At 43.2% G+C, this 17,722-nt stretch overlaps 1 protein-coding gene across 7 annotated transcripts in view; it reads left to right on the forward strand.

Annotated features, from left to right (window-relative positions):
* Positions 1-17,722, forward strand: part of SATB1 (SATB homeobox 1) — a 124,418-nt gene that overhangs the window by 22,475 nt on the left and 84,221 nt on the right. For 6 of the 7 annotated variants that reach the window (XM_056857261.1, XM_056857264.1, XM_056857266.1 and 3 more), the window contains exon 1: positions 16,208-16,324. The exons of the other annotated variant lie outside the window; for it this stretch is intronic. The gene's annotated coding sequence lies outside the window, so the exon portion shown is untranslated. Of the gene's footprint in view, positions 1-16,207; positions 16,325-17,722 lie in introns of those variants that run through there. 7 annotated transcript variants of the gene reach the window in all.

Consider the following 17,722-nt stretch of genomic DNA (forward strand, 5'->3'; position numbering starts at 1 on the left):
TTACTTGCATAACACACATAGATATGCTTAAATTAGCATAAAAGGGAGTTTTCCCCATCTTTTTAGGAAGGAACATAGAGGCAGACGTGGAGGGCCTTTACTCCCAAAAAAGAGAGCATGCCAAAGAGGGGAATTAACTCTTGCTCCTCATGTGCCTTACCTCACTGTGTTTTGTTTCTTTTGGCATTTTCCCCCAGCCCAGCTGGCTATCCATGCCAGAACCTGGCCGTTAGAAAAATTCTCTACGTACTGGATTAATATATAGAAAGATGAAGGGTTTAGCTCCCTGGACACTCACATTTCAGTTTTCTTTAAAATAGTCCCCCATTCTTTACAGATAAGTGGGCAGGGATTACCTGTATTTCTTCCTACTGACCTATCAGCAGCTGGACATGAGATTTGTGCTTTTATTTGCAATTATAGGATGCACTCACATCCTGAATCACTCATCTTTTTCTCACATGTAGAGGTAAAAGACTACTTCCTCATCACTGAATTGTTCCCATATTGTCAGGTTATTCATTCATTCCTCCATTTTATCCTCTTAACAACAAACCTGTGAGGTAAGTTAGGCTGAGAGTGTGTGACTGACCCAAGGTCATCCAGCAAGTTTCCATAGGAGAATGGGGATCTGAATCTCGGTCTCCCAGATCCTGGTCCAGCAATCTAACCAGTATCACATCAACTCCAACTAGAGGTGTGAAGGCTCGCGGGGGTGGGGGGAGGATAAATTGGGGGGGGCAGATCCCCCCCCCATTTTTTTCAGGGACCTTCCCCCATCATTTTTCCAAATAAAAAGTTGGACATTTCGGGGAGTACTGGAGAAAAAAAAACACTCGTATACAGTATTTTGTCTTATAGAATGAGTGAAATGTTTTTAAAGACAAGGTGGACATATAGACGTATAAAGCTCTTAAATACAAGATGCATTTCAATATCTAGAAGGATAGCTGATCTTCATGAAGTCAGTGTACAGGACTTTCATTGCTTCTGTGGCCCTTTTGACCTGACTCTTCTCTTGTAGTTGACCTATTCACTTCTCCCTCAAACCACTATGACACATATATCCTCAGATTGGGTATCAAATAGCCTATTGCCCTACCTTGCTGGAGGGGAAAAGATCAGAAGGAGGTGGGGTAGAAATTACACCAAAGCTTCAGAGGAAAACTCTGAAAGTTTCATTGAGAACTCTCTAAACAGTAGCTACAAAAGCACGTAGACCGCATCTACCTGGAACTACATGTAGCTATGCAGTTATTATTATTGACCCTTTGTGTGATGTATTTTCCTGAACAAATAATATATTTTATGCTATTTAATACAAAGCTTGTGATTTTTGTTTAACTCCTGTTTATTCTACTTTTCAAATAGCAAAAATTAGGGTATATGGGCTAAGGTGACATAGGGTACATCAGCTTGCGGATTTCCCTTGAGCATTGGATATATTTGCAGTTTTGCTTGTAGGAAACTAAAACATTTGGACCTTAAAAATTCCATAAATATTTCAAATATTGCAATTTTATATGCTAAGTAAGTTATAAATGATTCATTTTGTTGTCAAATCAGTAAAATTAGTTTAGGTTTGATAAGACATCAATTATTGCATATATTTCAGCGTTTCCCAACATTTCTGGTTTTTCATCTCTGCCTATGCAGCCTTGCTGCCGTAGTCTTCCTCCCTCTCGCTCAACTCCATCTCCTTCTGGCTTGGCACAATAGGATAGTGGTCTATGTTATCAGGCCCCAGGGTCCCTGATGAGCACCCTGGCGAGGGAATGGGGGCAGCCACAATGGCGGTGGCTCAATCCTCCCTCAGCCTTGGTCAGGTTCCTGGCTACTTTGGACACTAGTCATCCTGGTGCCCCCCTCAGCCACCACCACAGATGATCCTGAAATGGTGTCCCCACTTTGAGGGTTGCTTGCAGGTGGAAGGGCAGGAGTTATCAAGTAATGAGAGTGTAGGAAGGGTGGGGGCAGCAGGAGGAGAAGCAACCTGCAGGGTCGAGGGGGTGGCAGGACCCCTCACACTCATCACACAACCTCTAGATTCCGCGGCCACCTACTACCACAGTTGGTATCACTGTTTCCAAGCAGGGCCAAAACAATCATTCCAGCACTTCAGGGTGAACAACTCCGTATGGGTGGCATGTCTCAGGGCAGAGACCTGATACACCGTCATGTGCCAGAAGTCACAGCAGCATTGCTATGAAGTCACAGCAGTGTCACAGTTACTAGGGCTATGCTCACAAGCTCCATCCCCAACCTTCCCAGCCTCTGTCTCTGTCAGCGGCCATCGCTGCTGCCAGATTTTGGTGCAGCAATAGATTTTGGTGCAGTGCTCTATGTTTGGGTGGCACTGCGACGGCGGTGAAAGCACCATGCTTGCCGATACTAGGCATGCATCAGCACTCTCCATCTGTCAGCACCTGCTTGGATCACTTCCATCGGGACAGGGCGGGCATCCGTCCTGTGCGAGGAGCTCTGGCCAACTCTCCATGGCCAAGCTCCCATCCACCTCTATCCTACAGAAGGTCCTGCTCCCCTGAGATTCCTCGCCAACAGATACTTCCATGGGGTCATGGCTAAGGTCCTGGAGATGTCCCATCCTTGGCTTGTTTCATGGATGTTAATACTGGCCAATCTAGAGGAGAATATGCATTCCCCCACAGAAGAGAGAGCTGGCACCCATCCAGGCAGGGTTTGCGGCAGTTGTAGGATTCCCCAACATAGGGGGCACTGTGGACTGCACCCACATTGCCCTCATAGCCCCTTGGGAGGAGACACAGGTGTATAAAAACTGCCATCGCTGCTGCAGCCTGACCATTCAGGTATCCTGCGATCACCAAGGCATATTTAGTCCACCATTTGGGATCCTTGACCTTCTGCTGCCCTTGGAGATGGATGACCCATCAGCCATGGGATGAGCAGAGCCCCATTGTGTTTACAGCATTTGTAGTGGATTTGTCCCAAGCCACAGCACCATTCCCATCCGCCATTAGCATGCCTGATCCCATGCTACACCCAAGGCAATTGCAGACAGTCACCATATGCTGGGGGAGCTGTTTTTGGGCACCCTCCTCCTTCAGTGTCCCTCAACTTGACACTCACATAGCCTGGCCACAGCCATCTCACCAAGATCGTGGGGGGTGTTACAAGCTGGGACCTGTGGCACTGACCCCTGCAGCCGTTTGCTGCTGTGCAGGCATATGTCACCCTTAGCCAGACAACCCAAATGAAAATTGGAATCCCTAGAGGCAGAGGGGGGGGGGCTTTCCAAGGAACCCTCTAGAGTTTTGTGTTTTACCTTTGTTTTGTTCCCCTGAGCATGGGATGGGGTGACTGTTTTCAGAGCTAGGAATTCCCACATTCCATGAACAGCAAATATTCTGCTTCATTGGTTTGTTGATTTGTTTCTGCTGGCAAAGGACATTTACAGATGCATTTTTTTTAGCATCCAGTCAGTGTGGCTAAGGAACAAGGTCATGGAAGGAACCACACATCTATACGAATGGCTGATCCTTCCACAGGGCGATCCCAGGCACCCACCTCATGAAGTGTGGGCGCTCCTAGCTTTGAGTGCACCGGGCCCCGGGATAAACAGGTGCTACTTGGAGCCTGGTACACGATCCGTATCAATGGCATTTATTGTTGTGGCTGTAATTTTCCTTAACACAGCTGGCTGGGAGCCTGATGTGTGCAATAGCCATGAAACTAATCCTTTTTCCAAATGGCCCTGTACGAAGCCCAAACTCTGCAGCTTTCTCTCGCTCTTTCCCTTCATTAGAATACCCAAATAGGGCTGAAGTTTCTGGGATCCACTCAACCCTTCCAGGCCTCCGTAGTGCTGGGTTTGTGTGTGTGTGTGCCGTCAACTTATGGCGACCCTGTAGGGTTTTCAATACAAGACACGTTCAGAGGTGGTTTGCCATTGCCTGCTTCTGTGTAGGCTGAGAGAGAGCAGAGAGAACTGTGACTGGCCCAAGGTAACACAGCAAGCTTCATGTGGAGGAATGGGGAATCAAACCCGGTTCTTCAGATTAGAGTCTGCCTCTCTAAACCACAACCACACACCCCAAAATTAACCAGCATTGCTTTCTAGTGCTGATAGACAGCTGTCCAATGCAAATGCTGGCAGCAAGGCATTTCTAGCAGACAATGCCACCTGCTTCACCCCCACATGAGCCGAACAGAGCAGACGGGGTCCAACTATGTTCTGTGAATCCATACAGCCCATTTCAAGTGTCATCCCAATCATCTGGAATTGTCAGCAAAACCTAGTTCTGAGCTGATCTGTCCCTCTGTGATGTGGCCTCAGCCCCAAGAACTCTGCTATTTTTGCAAAGAGTACTCTCCGCACCATGCAGGCCTTCCATGCATTGTGTGCGGTATTGGCTGGCAGCACACAGTTCAGGAACCAAGGGCATAGGACCCTTTAATCTGTTAAAGCTGATGTATGATAGTTACTAGCAGAATTACCATCTGATCCACGGGCAGATTGCAGCATTTGTGGCGCAAATCAGCCTCCCCACCCACCCCCAAGCAACACCAGACGCACACACACAAAGACACCCTTGTGGTCAATGAAGACACTTTACTAGAGGGCTTTAGGAGCAAAGGAGGGGAGAGAACCAAAATTCACCTCCATATAACCTCAGGATAAATGGGTGTAACTCTCCTGGGGCAGCTTCCATATGGGGCAGAGGACCAAGAGGGGCAACAGGCTTCATACAATCGACAGCTTCCAAACACAGGCTTGTTCTGTTGCCAGGGCACAGTATGGCATGGAGGGTCAGTGGTCAGAGCCGGAGCTCTCCCTGCTGTATCTCCACCTGTGAAATGAAAAAAAAAACACAGACATGTGCATACACAACAAGGGGCCAAGAGCTCTTTGGTGGGCACTAACAAGTCCCTCAGGGGTCACCAAAGAGTCTAATCTGTGGCCCTTGGGGTGTAACTGGCCCTTATGCTTGCATATCTCCAAGATACACTGGCGTTAAGTGTCAGTTGGCTTCCTAAATCCATTCTCCCCACTTAGGATTGTACTGTTAGCTTCACTTTTCATGCTCTGACAATGCAAGATTTTAGCATCACAAAAATGTTATGTATTGCTTTGATAACTTTTTAATTAAGGATGATGCTTTTTCAACTTTTAATCCATGTAATTTTTTAAACCTGTAATTTGCCTTTTGTGTGGCATGATCCACGCCCTAGTTAAAATGATGGATTTGTACTTAAAGTGGTTAAATAGCACTGATGCTGTGGTTAATAATATTCACAGCTGTCATTGCTATATGACCATAGCATCATTAATAAAATACCTGTGCTAGGATAAAGCAAACACCTTCCTAATATAATACACAAAACATGTAATTTTTGTAACAGTAGTTAAGTTTTGCTTTGGTGACATTCAATGATATTTGATTAGAATATTCTGATTAAAATTTGAAAACAGTGTTGCTAGAATGAGCATATTAATCAATAGGCAGATAGATTGCTGTGGAATGTATAAATATCTAATACTTCTTAATGTGTATAAAGCAATTAATGCCTTTAATAGGCGCATATGTGCTCTAATTCATCTCAGATATGTAACATGGGAAATTATTAGTAATTTACAAGCCTGCGGTTTACAGTAATTTCATTTTTTTTTGTAATCCCCTCAGAATATAACTAAGGGAACATAGTTAATACAAAACTGTGTGCAATCAGCGTGAGAGGGATCCAGTTTTCTGTAGTGTATTACTATGATTAAGATGATAATACATCTTAAAAGTAAATGTAATCGCTAATTTCAAGGCTCTAAAGTTTTGCATAGCTGTGACAGCAACATGAACCAATTTAGCTATAGGAGTATCCTATCTAAAGGGGGGTGGCATTTGTGTTGTGCTACGTTGCCAGTTGCGATATTCTGGTAAGATGTGAAGAGTAGGGTAAGAATCCTGTTTCAGATCTCAGACATCAATTCACTGGGTTGACAATCAAGTCCCTGTAGTATCTACTTCCCATTTGATAGGGATATAAAATACTGACCTATTTTATAGAGTTCATGTAAGGATTACTGATAGGGTTGCCAACCTCCAGGTACTAGTTGGAGATGTCCTGCTATTACAACTGATCTCCAGCCAATAGAGATCAGTTCATGTGAAGAAAACGGTCGCTTAGGCAATTGGAGTCTATGGCATTGACGTCCCTCCCCTCCCCAAACCCCATCCTCAGGCTCCACCCCAGAAACCTCCCACCGGTGGCAAAGAGGGACCTGGCAATCCCAATTACTGATAATATATGTGAAATACATTATATCAAGTTTAAACTTGCTGTATTTATTGGTACGTCTATAATGTGCATAAGTATGCACTGAGTTGCTGGTCCAATGGTGGCTGAAAAGTTTTAAGATAGCTCACTGTTGATACTTGCACCATCTCAGCTTGATTGTGCTCAGTCATTACTCATTGTAACTGCTGCTGCTGCTAGTCAGAGTTGTAGACTGTAATGCTAAACCCAAGTGACAGGTTGGGCCATAACCTGAATGCTTGTTTGCTAACATAATAAACAAAACAAAAAAAACCAATCGGTTTTTTAAAAAAATCAAATATTAGGAAGGCAAATTCTGGAGCTTCTCTGCTCATTTAAATTATTGCAGCTGCATTGTACTCACATAAAGGGGGAAAAGGCAGTTATGCATAGTAAAAATAGCACGCGAACCAGCACAAAATTAGGACCCATAAAGAAACAAGCCCATGCAGAGGAAAGGCAATGGCAAACCGCCTCTGAACACCTCTTACCTTGAAAACCCTACAGGGTCGCCATAAGCCAGCTGTGACATAATGGCACAAACACACGTATACAAATAAACAAGTAGATAATGTGAGTACAGGGCAGGCCTTTTAAAGTCCTGGGGTAGAATAACCACCTCAAAGCAGATACTCTGTAATCAATGAGAGGCATTCCAGTTACTGTTGCCTCATTCTTGAAATCAAAACCATGAAACAACTTTCTGTGTACTTGCATACTTCACAAGAAAGGAAATCCTACAGTAATTACAAACATATATTATATGTACTAACTCTGTTACTTTGCTTGTAGCTTTATTGCTTCTTCCTTTGCTTGAAATATGGCAAACTTGCAACTGGCCTGCTATTTCCTGTTTCCTGTTAGAATATAATGTAAATTCCATGTAAACCCACGTGTTCCATGATTTACAGTGCAATCCTAAAGTGAGTTATTCCAGTCTAAGCCCATTCATTTCAATGGGTTTAGACTGGAGCAACTCTGCATAGGGTTGAGCGGTTCTAAAATAGTAACAAATATTGCTGAAGCCTTTACATTTGCTGAAACCCTCTCTGTAATGATAAAGAAGTGTGAGGATGAGTATGACTTTCTGTCATAGTTACAGATTTATGAATGGTCCACTTAGCATACCAATTGGTACTTTTCTCCATTAATGTAAAAATACTGTGAATAAAACGTGATTTCTTGATTTAATAAAAAATAATCAATAGTTTTGTATTGTCGTTTACATACTAGTAAATGACCCTGTGGGTACCTTTGAAATTCTGACACAGTATAGTGGGTGCAGCCACAACATGGCTGCTGCAGGAGGCAGAGTTAGGAGAGGGGCCATGGCTCAGTGGTAGAGCATCTGCTTGACATGCAGCAGGTCCCAGGTTCAATACCCGGCCTCTCCAGGTAAAGGGACTAGGCAAGTAGTCCTCGCCTGAGACCCTGGAGAGCTGCTGCCGGTCTGAGTAGACAATACTGACTTTGATGGACCAAGGGTCTGATTCAGTATAAGGCAGCTTCATGTGTTCACAGTGGCTGTCATGCCTCACCTTTACCCAGTGAAGATCCTTGAGCTGTTGTGGCAACTGATCCCAAATGAAGTTTTTTTTTAAAAAAATCTGCACAGCCAATCAAATGTCCAGTGGCCAATCAGAAGCCTTGTTGGGTAAAAGCCCAACTTGGCCCTGCCCACGTTATAAAAATACTTGGCGGGAACCTGGAAAGGAGTCAGTGGGCACCATGTTGGGAACACCTGTTCTAAACTATTAAAATGTAACTATTTCTGTTTGGTACAATCTTTTGATGGTACAACTCTAACTCACCCCAATCAGTACCCTGTCTGTTATTTCCCAACATTTCTCAACTATCCCTCAATAACCATTATTCAGTTGAGTGATAATGATGCTGTGGCTTCAACATATCTATTTATTTATACAAATTTTCAAAAATGATTAAAAACATGCCAATAAAAATGACTAACAAAAGCAAGCTAGGATGTGAAAGCACATTAAGCAGTAGACTAAAATGATGCTGATAAAATAATCCTAAGGCTAGGAGCAGACCATTACTCAGATAAAAATTTTTTTATTGAATCTCTTAGTCTGTTAAGAGAAATATTTTCATCTGGCACCTAAAAGAAAGTACGTATCAGGTGAGCCTCTAGGAGCATTCCAAATATGTGTTCCCAGACGTATTAGTTGTGTCTTGAGAGGAATGATTGCATGTAATAGATTTGTTTCTAGATTACTAGAAAGTTCCTGGATGAGAGGTGGAATAGTGTAGCCCAGTTTAGGCAAGATCTCAGAATCAGTATAGAATGAAGACCTCCAAGGAAGACTGCAGAGGAAGCCAATGGCAAACCACATTTGCTTCTCTTGCCTTGAAAGCCTTGCTGAGGTCTCTATAAATCAGCTGCAACTTGACAGCACTTTATACTCACCCTTAGACCAGTACAGAGAGAGAATTTTTGATACCATTCCAAATGCAATTTTTAAAGCACCAACATTAATTTATTTGAATTAAGTCTGGTTATGCCATCTAAAAGACTGTATCCGTAATCTTTTTCCAAGTTTATTATTTTATCAAACCATGCCTATCTTTTGGTCTTAATTTATCCTTAGCCATAATACCACAACTAAGATATCTCTGACCTGTCATTTGAAGAACTCTAAAAAAATTCATAACAATTTGATAATTTAATCATTGTTCTAATTATTTATGCCATATAGGTTCCTTTGAAAAAATGAAAACAGAGGCAGTAACTATAGACCTCCACTTCTATAGTCTTCTATAGACTCTTGCAGAGGCTAGATATACTTGGCAAATGTGTCTGTCTGAAATACTGAACAAAATACAGATTTCTAGAGGAAAAACAAGACAGAAAATACACAAAACACAGAAAAAATGCAGGGAAAAATGCAGAAATTTAAGTTCATCATCAGGTAGACTTGCTCCTATTAACTATGATCCACAAACAGTAAGGTTGTACCACTTTAATATGGTTTAACCCTGTTTAGATGCAAATTCACAGTTCTTAATGTCTCAAGTATTGCCTTTTAATTGGACAATGCTCAAACTGCTTGCTCTTGAATGGCCTACCTGTAGTTCCATTTTAAGTCGTCAGAACTATTCTGAAATAGGTGGTTTGTGGTTTACCATTCTTGGCAGTAGAACAAAAATTGCTTAAGTGACCCGGGGGCTAGACTAAAGCAGCAGTCCTTCAGTCCTCTGAAGTAATCATCTTATGGCTAATGGAGCTGGCAGAGCAGGTAGATTCAGGCTGAATGCCTTAGGCTGCAGCCCTGAAACCAGTTACTTTGACATGACATCATAGTCTTCAGTGGAACAGTATGGCTGCAAACTCAGGGCTGACTCACAATCACTTGATAGCCCATCACTTGATATTTCTCAGCAGACCAAGCAAATGAAAAGAATTGTGCATAATATAATGTGATGCAAAGCCTATGATTTGTGACTTCTATATGTGAAACAGCCACACTGAAGTTATCTTATGTGTGCATGTGTGCTCACATATATGCTGAATGTTAACTTATTCCACCTTCAGGCACACTGCTTTAAATACCTCTGTTGTATAACCATTACATTTCAAGCACTATACTCCTTATTCCTAACACAATCTATTCTCTGCATTGCTGACTGGTATAAATATTTTATGCATTTTACCCCATTACCATTTTCTGCACACACTCAGTGGTGTTTGTGTTTACTTCAGAAGATGTCAGCCTGTATTTCTCTGTGTATCTTTGATGCTTTGTTCTAGTGTTCTACTAAGGTGTGTATGTATTTTTGAGCACTTACTAATTTGTACCCTTTCTTTGTTCAAAGTTTATCATGCTGCATTTTTCATCTTGTAAGTTATGAAAAAATTATCTCCTGTTGCCTATTTAAGAAAACTTCTTAAATTTATTTGACATCCTCATTTCTCTTTTTAATACATTTGCATTTGAGTTAACACTTGCAAGTATGGTTTCTGCCATTTATACTCATCAGTTAATGCTTGGAATATTTAATACCAGAAACAAATGAAGACACTGTGTTTGAGTTGAAGACCCATAGAGTAAGATGACCATAGCTTAAATTTCAAATTGTCAAGTCATCTTTGGACCCCAGCCAGATTCTTTTGAACTTTTTTCTGTCCTATCAAATGAGTTTCTTTCCTCTTAGTCTATGCAGACATGATGCTATCTGTCAGTGTTCTTTTCTCTGTGGTGATATAACGTTTGCATTATATTTATTATATCAACATATAAGTTACCTTCAGTACTTTGCTGCTCTGTAGGTCCTCAGGCCACTAATTTAGCTGGTCACTAGTATATTGTGCTACATTCTGGCCAGGGTTCTTGTAAATTAATGATTTATAATATGGGGAATGATATTGTTTACATATTTGGCATGTTGTTCATGTTCATTGGTGGTGTTAGGTGTGCAACAGTGTTAGGTGTGCTCTCTGGGTTATGTGGCAAAGTTATGGCCACTTATACTGTTCATTCCTAGATGTTCCCCATAAAAACAATAATGCTAGATTCTTCTCTTTGTGGTGGATAAAGACGAAACTCAGTCAGAAGTGATGGCAAGGGTCCTTTTCTATCCTTAAATCTTTTCACTGTGATTTTGGAACGGAAGGAGCTGTGGTAGCTAAGGTGATCTCCATTTGAAAATCCGTTGTTATTAGTAGTCAGCCCATCAATATGATAGATATCTCTTATCCTGAAGCTCCTGGAGATTGATGTTAGACTTGGCAGATGATGTTGAAGCTGTTTGAGTCCTTTCTAATGGACCAAATGCAAAAGATGCTCTTAAGAGATGTGGAGGCAGAAGCATGAGATTTGACATGGGAAGATTTGTTGGGTTCAGTGTTCCCACCCATGCTATTTAACACCTATGTAATGAGATAATCCACAGCTTGGGATTTGGGTGTTGATATGTGATGATCAAGTTTAATAAGCCAGAAGATACTGCCATCTCTGTTTTGAATGCTGTGGTCAAGTCACTAGCGGAGAAGAAGCTGAAACTGTATGCTGACAAGATAGAGGTGATAGGAAAAGGTTGCTGCTTTAGGTGAAATCTGGCTTTCTATTATTGATGAAACACAGCTTTTGTTGAAAGACTCCATAAATAGCTTAGGAGTCTTTATGCTCTGTTGGACAAGCAGGTAAATATGGCAGCAAAAATACACACACCCCCTCCAGCTGTATATGGCTCCAAAGATTCTTCCTTTGTTTGAAAACACCTAATGGTCATGGTAGAAATGTGAAAGACCTCTGTCTGAGACCCTGGAGAGCTGCTGCCAGTCTGAGTAGACAATACTGACTTCGATGGACCAAGGGTCTGATTCAGTATAAGGCAGCTTCATGTGTGTTCATGTGAGTAACCATGGGGCTTGATTACTGTAACAATTTGGAAACTTAAGCTGGTGCAACATGTGGTAGACTGTTTGCTTTCTGGGACTAACTAAACTGGGAGCCTGTCACTCCCATTTTGAGATCTCTTTACTGGCTTTCTACTTGTTTCTGGGTTCAGTTCAAGGTGTGGGTTCTTACCTTTAATGTCTTTGACGACTGGGACCTGCCTCCCAAAAGCAGTAAGGAAAAGTCCCACCTTGCTGACCTTCTGAAAAAGCTATAAAACAGATATTTAGGAGGAAATTTAGGGCCATATGATGAGTGTTTTTTGAGCCAAGGGCATGTCCAACTGTTTGTTGAAATATCTGTTGGGGCATTGATATTGAGATGGCTAACAATCATGTGAGGAGCCCTGTGGCGCAGAGTGGTAAGCTGCAGTACTGAAGTCAAAAGCTCTGCTCATGACCTGAGTTCGATCCCGACGGAAGTCGGTTTCAGGTAGCCGGCTCAAGGTTGACTCAGCCTTCCATCCTTCCGAGGTTGGTAAAATGAGTACCCAGCTTGCTAGGGGTAAAGGAAAGATGACTGGGGAAGGCACTGGCAAACCACCCCATAAACAAAGTCTGCCTAGGAAACGTCGGAATGTGATGTCACTCCATGGATCAGGAAGTCGGTTTCAGGTAGCCGGCTCAAGGTTGACTCAGCCTTCCATCCTTCCGAGGTCGGTAAAATGAGTACCCAGCTTGCTAGGGGTAAAGGAAAGATGACTGGGGAAGGCACTGGCAAACCACCCCATAAACAAAGTCTGCCTAGGAAACGTCGGAATGTGATGTCACTCCATGGATCAGGAATGACCCGGTGCTTGCACAGGGGACCTTCACCTATCAATTTTGTGAGCTATGTTTGCTTGTTTTTGTTGAGTTGTTCTAATTGTCACACTTACTTAAAATAAAATAACAATGAAATAATTATATTGTTACCTGCCTTGGGACCCAAGTATACTGGGAGAATGAGGGGCTTAAAACATTTTAAGTAAGTAAAAAAAAAAAAAGAAATTAAAATGAATTATAGTAATATTCTTTAAAAACAACAACAACACATGGAACCAAACTTGGGTGAGTTTACTACCCCAGTTGCACTTTTGTTGGCAGAATGTATACAACTGTACAACTTTTCCCTCTTAACTCATTATCACCTGTACAATAGTAAACAATGTATTAAACAAATTTAAGCACACAGTAGACCTGTAATAATCAGTAAGATTTGCAAGTTCCCCTTGTTAATCTGTTTTTGTTACTGAGTTTCTTGCATTATAATACCCAAACTAGCATAGTAGCAAAAAAAAAACTGTGTTATATTAGGCTGCTGGTTCAAATTTGTTCACTCACAAATTAGCTAAACCACAGTTAACTAAGTGGTCTTTGACAAGCCCCTCATTCTCAACCATCTGCAGCATAGGGATAAGTAAGGGGAGGGGCCATGGCTCAGTAGCAGAGCATCTGCTTTGCATGGAGGTCCCAGGTTCAATCTCTAGCATCTCTATTTAAAAAAAAAGAGTCAAGTGGAAGGTGATATGAATGGCCTCTGCTTGTGACCCTGGATATTGCTGCCAGTCAGAGGAAACAATACTGACCTTGATAGACCAAAGCTCTGTCTTAGTAGAAGACTGCTTCATGTGTTCAATATTGGCCTATCTGACAGGCCAGAACTTTGAACACTGAATACTCTATATGAATGCTAAGTATTATTAATCCACAAAACACCTCATCATCTTAAATAAGGTGCTAAGCAGCTTGGGTTAAGTGTATTTACAATGCCAGCCATGGAATTCTGGAGTTGGGCCCCAATATCCAATGAGTGCCAATGGCATTAAAGCTCCTCAAAGAGAGCAGTCTGGCTTCAGTGACTTGGAGCCTCAATGACATGCATTCTGTAGCTTAATTGCACGCTCTCAAATAAAGCATGATGAGATCAACCTTTTCATTGATATAAGGACTTTCATGGAGGGAAGCACGGTGCAATGAACATCTGTGTTATACTAGTTGCATTGCCGCTGGCTGCCTTACTATCCAGTGTTATGCCTATGCTGAAGAGGGTAATTCTGGTTGACTTATCCAAGGACAGGGAATGCCTGAAATAACATGTGAATTTCACCCAAGGAGTCAGTCTGTTCAGGACTTCTTGATAACAGATAACAAGCATTCCTGCAAGTTGGGCAAAGGGAGAGTACACCCCTCTAAGTCGTCATCCGCCTTCCCCCCTGGATAGAACCCAGACACACACACGCAGAGACCCACGGCATCCTGCTATGGAACCATGACTGCCTGCCATATGCGCCTATGCCTCGCGCGCACCTGCTCTCCATCCTCCGTCTCTGCGCATCTCCCTGCCTCTGCAGATGCTCCGGCTCTTTCCATCCCGACTTTGTTTCCAAGCCTGCCCTCTCGCGAGCGCCAGGCGCTGCCGGCTCCAGAAGTGGCCTCCCTTCCACCTTTCCATCTGGGACGGGTGGTGCCCTGGCCCCAGCCGGCTAAGGAGGTGGCTGGTGTTGGCAAGGCAGGGGGTGTGTGTATGTGTGCGCGAGCGTTTCTGGCACGGCGGGGCCAGCAGGACTCTGGTGCCTGCTTCGCCCTCCCTGCCCCGCCAATGCGCCGCCTCTCCATCCTCGGGTCGCCCGGCCGGCCGGCCGCCCGCTCTTCCCTCTCTCCCTCTCTCTCTCTCGCCGCCCAGGGAAGGGAAGGGCAGGGCAGGGCGTCGCTGCGGCCGCTGTTCCGGCCTGTCCCTCTCGGCGGCCGGTCCCGCCCTCCCCTAATCGCCCGCCTTGCGCCGCTGCCAGCATCCCCGTCTCGCATTGCTCCCTGTTATTCTGGGTATTGTGTGTAATAAATGCAGAGCCGCCTCACACTAATCAAGCTGATTACAAATTCTTGCGCGCCCTGTGCCGGAAACCGCACGCCCCTCGGCTCCCTCTCCTCCCCTCCCTTTGCCTCTCTCAGCCTCGCTCGCTTCCCCCCCCCCCCGCGCGCTTTCTGGTTTTTAACCCCCTCCCCCTTCAGCCTTAACCCTCCAGCCCCCTTTTTAAACCCAATTCCCATTTCCACCCCTCCTAGATGCCCTTTCCTCCCTCCCCCCCCCGCCCCGCTTCCTCCCGGCTTCCTCCACCGCCGCCACCTCCTCCGGCTGGTCTGCGCGCCTCTCCCTCCCAGGACGCGTCGGATGATCCGGGGCCGCCGGGGGAAGAGCTCCGGGCGGCAGCAGGGAGGCTCCGTCCTCCTCCCGTCTCGGGCTGCGTGCACGTTTTTTGAAAAGCCGGGTGGCCCTCGGTGTTATTTTGTATTAAAATGAGAAGGAGGAGGAGGAGGAAGAAGCGGCGGCGGCAGCAGCGAGCAATAGCGGAGAGGAAGGAACATGAGCGAGGGGACGGCGGCGGCAGCAGGAGGAGGAGGAGGAGTGATGAGTCAACTAATAATTTAATGGGGACAGAGAGAGAGAGAGAGAGAGAGAGAGGAGAGAGAGGGGGAGAGCGAGCAAAGCAAGCTACGTCCGGGGACGCACTCTCTCACACACACAGCCCTGTAACATCCAGCAACAACCACCAACCCGGCCTAAATAACAATCATATCCAGCCGGGGGAACAACAAGAATTTTTGAAAGCTCACAGGATTTTTTATTTTTTATTTTGTTGCATTTATTTTTGGGGGCTAACCTGATTTCCTCTCCCCCCCCCATCGCCTCTCCCCCCTCCCCTCCAGCTTCATTTCAACCTAACTCGTCGGAAGTAGATGTTTATTATTAGTATTAGTATTATTATTATTTAAGAAATTATCTGCTTCCTAGTGTGTGTGCGGATTTGTGTGTGCGTTTTGACTTTTGGTGGTGCCTGGGTTTCCTTCCGCTCTCCCCCCACCTCCTTTCCCAATCGCAATCTCTCCGTGCAAATGAGAAAGGAGAGCTCCTCTGCGTTAGTATTATTTTTAAATAAGAAGCAAGGGCAGTAGGGTAACTGGGAATTTTTAGTGCCTTTCCTTGCAACTTTTCTATATCCTTTCATGTTTTTGCTCTTTGGTTTCTTTTTCTGTGACATCTTGGAGGCTTTATGCAGAAAGTTTTGCGATTAGTTTTTCGTGGGGAGGAAGGCAAGTCAGTTGTATTTTGTGTATGTGCTATGTCTTGTTAGAAATAACCAAAAGAGGCAGGTCCAGTAGTTGTTCTGTTGTTTTTAAAATAATAGGAAAGCTGTTCTTCTCTCTCCCCACCCCCCAATTCTTTTATCTACACTTTTTAAAAAATGAATGCAGAGCTAGGTTGGTTAGCTTTTCTTTTCGTTTTACTCTCTCCTTTTTAAACAAAGATAGAAACTTTATTCTCAGCATTACACTTGTCTGATGAAATTTTAACTTCCCTCACCTAACATTCCACAATTCATTGACTAATACCTTTTTCTTTCCCTTGTTGCCTCTCCTCATGGCCAGTATCTTTGGTGTATGCATTTCCCTTTCCTCCTCATAAGAAAAGTAGAATTTGGGGGGGGAAGGCATCCTTCCATTTCCTTAAATTTTTTTTTTTTTTTTTTAAAAAGAGGACTTAGACAACATCAGCCTTGAGCTGTTTCTTCAAGAGATCGGGCTGCAAAGGAAAACTCCTTTGTTTCTGTTATTTATATGCTGTCAAGTTTTGAAGTGGTGAGTTTCAGGTCTTTTATAAAAAAAATTTCACTCCAACTGCAAGTGTTCCTGTTTCTAGATAGTGTTTTGCTTCTTTGTCTCTTTAAAAGGTCACAGTGAAAGCTTGGCCTGGATTATGACAGCCATATGGAATGGATAAGAACAGAGCCTCTCTTAAATGTGATTAAGGGGTTTTATCTAGAGAGAGGAAGAGGAGGAGGGGAAAAGAAGAAAGGGGAGGGGGCTAACTCTTGAAATGTTGGACATACAGTACAATGCTCAATTCTGTTTGCAGAAAGCGAGTTCTGACAATTCTGTTTAGAAAATGCCAACATGTTATCTCCCTATGTTCAGTAGCTTGTTTGTGAAACTCTACTTTGCAACTTACGTTTGTACTGAAAATGTGTATGTCGAACAAATGTGTGAATGTGAAACTGTCAGAAGCTCTGGGTGCTGTCATCTCCTGAGATAATAGCTAACTTCATAGAGGAGTTGCACTGGTCAGATCATGCCGATCACTGCTCGTCACTCTTTCCAGGCAGGTTTTTTGAACTTTAGCCTTGGACATGGAGTGTAAATTGGTTGCATTTTATGCACTTAATATATATATTTTTGGCAACATAAGACTTTTTGCAAGATGCGCAGTATAAAAGATGCAGAGGGATGGGTGTTCTAAGCCTAATTTAGATTAATAAAACACAAGTCCAGTGGCACCTTAAAGACTAACAATGTTTATTTCTATATGAACTTTTGCAAGTCACAGCTTATCACAAAGTGAGCTGTGACTCACAAAAACTCATATAGAAATAAATGTTAGTAGCCTTTAAAGTGCCACTGGACTTTTGTTTTATTTTGCTACAATAAACTAGCACAGCTACCGCTTTGTAGTAATTCAGAATAACCTAATCAGTGTTTTCAGACAATATACATACAATGAATTTCAATCATATCACTTTTAAATGCTAAGGATAAAGTACTGTTGATTATGCCTGCGATGGGTACCTTTTTCCAGCCAAAATCTTAAAGCAGGTATGTGTTCAGTTGTAGACAGTGATTGTGACGTTTCCTGTTTAAGGTATTTTGAAATCATCCACTAATTCTGAAGCTAAGACTAGAGCGTCAGACGAACTGTTCTGGTAAAGCAATAGCAAATGTAGGAGATGTTTGTAATTTAGATGTGCAGTTTTGGGTTAAACAGCAGTTAATGTAATGAAAAAGAATAATCTTGATTAAAAAAAAGTGATTAAAGTAGGCATATTTATTGTTAATGAGACTCATAACCAAAAACAGATGGGACCACAATCAACGGTAAACCTTTGGTTCTCAGCATGTCACCCTAGAGTGTAAGGATAAATAACCATTATATTCTAAACTTTATAGTTATTCAGCTGGCATTCTTAAGGTTGCTTCTAAACC

This window comes from Euleptes europaea, chromosome 11, assembly GCF_029931775.1.
Source record: "Euleptes europaea isolate rEulEur1 chromosome 11, rEulEur1.hap1, whole genome shotgun sequence".
Classification (NCBI taxonomy): Eukaryota; Metazoa; Chordata; class Lepidosauria; order Squamata; family Sphaerodactylidae; genus Euleptes; species Euleptes europaea.